Source organism: Diabrotica virgifera, chromosome 7 (genome assembly GCF_917563875.1).
Source record: "Diabrotica virgifera virgifera chromosome 7, PGI_DIABVI_V3a".
NCBI classification, from domain to species: Eukaryota; Metazoa; Arthropoda; class Insecta; order Coleoptera; family Chrysomelidae; genus Diabrotica; species Diabrotica virgifera.
Window position 1 is genome coordinate 223,901,337 of NC_065449.1, and position 1,497 is coordinate 223,902,833.

The 1,497-nt window shown below is 31.4% G+C and overlaps 1 non-coding gene across 1 annotated transcript; it reads right to left on the reverse strand.

Annotated features, from left to right (window-relative positions):
* Nucleotides 1-205: 205 nt before the first annotated feature.
* Trnav-aac (transfer RNA valine (anticodon AAC)) lies at nt 206-278 on the reverse strand. The gene has a single exon. It is a non-coding gene; the product is annotated as a tRNA-Val (tRNA).
* Between the last annotated feature and the right edge of the window lie 1,219 nt (nt 279-1,497).

Consider the following 1,497-nt stretch of genomic DNA (forward strand, 5'->3'; position numbering starts at 1 on the left):
TAATGGGTGCTATTATCTATGAAAAAATAGCGAATAATGAGCATGTTATTAAACGGTCGTAGAAAAAAATAATTATTGTTAGTTAATCTTAATATGATTTGAGTTTTATAAACATGCTCTTAACGGCCTGTTGTTAGTATAAATAAATATTACAAATTCTCTAGCTAACTAGAAAATTTCAATAATTAGAAAAATAAAAAAAACATGTTTCCGCCCGGGATCGAACCGGGGACCTTCCGCGTGTTAGGCGGATGTGATAACCACTACACCACGGAAACCGTTGGTAAATTTGCTGTAAAACCTTGATCAGAATTCAAAGGATCAAAACAACTCTAGAATTGAAAAATTTATTTTAATTTTTGTTACAATCAACTAGGTACTGTGATTTATTTTCATGTACAAAAATAAATTATAAAAAGTAAGTTTTCAAATTGCGCTTCATATTAAAATGATGAAAAATAATAACAAATAACAAAAGCGAAACACATTGCAATAAATTAATGTTTGGTAGGTACTTGGTAGGGTAGCTAAAGTCGGTTCGCTAAACTCAGACGCAACTGGCTAGATATTTTAGTCGATAATGTTTTTGTTTTTTGCCAATTTTGCAAAAATTGGCAAAATTACTAAATATTTAGTGATTATTTAACTATTTAAAAATTATTTTTTGCCAATTTTGCTAAAATTGGCAAAATTACCGACTAAAATATCTAGAAAGTTGCGTCTGAGTTTAGCGAACAGACTTTAAATTTTGAAATTAAATAAATTTTACAATTTTCGAAATAAAATTTTGTAAAAAACATCTTATTACAGTAATATTTAAGATCATTATGTCGAAATATAAATTAATTAGGTCAGTAAATTTTTTGTTATGCGTGGGTTTGTCAGGTATTGTCTTTTTCACTTTGCCCCGCATGGTTGGGTAAAGTGAAATAGTCTAGAGCAGTGGACTGGTGGTAGGACCTCAAACGCCAAAACGGCCAAAATAAGTACCACTACATGACTCAGAAAGGTTGAAAACCAATGGTCTAGAGCATGGACGCCCATACCCAGGCCCCCTAGCTTTTCAGGTGCTGTAAACTACAGGGGTAACAAAAATACAGGTCATAAATCAAATCACATATTCTGGGACCAAAAATAGATCGATTGGACCTAACTTACCTTATTACAATTGTGCACATAAAAAAGTTATAGCCCTTTGAAATTATAAAATGAAAATCGATTTTTTCCAATATATCCAAAACTATTCCAGATTTTTTATTGAAAATGGACGTGTGGCATTCTTATGGCAAGAACATCTTAAAGAAAAATTATAGTGAAATTTGTGCACCCCATAAAAATTTTATGGGGGTTTTGTTCCCTTAAACCCCCCAAACTTTTGTGTGCGTTCCAATTAAATTATTATTGTGGTACCATTAGTTAGACTAACTATTTCGAAAACTTTTTTGCCTCTTAGTATTTTTTCGATAAGGCAGTTTTTATCGAGTTGCGGCTTCTTTT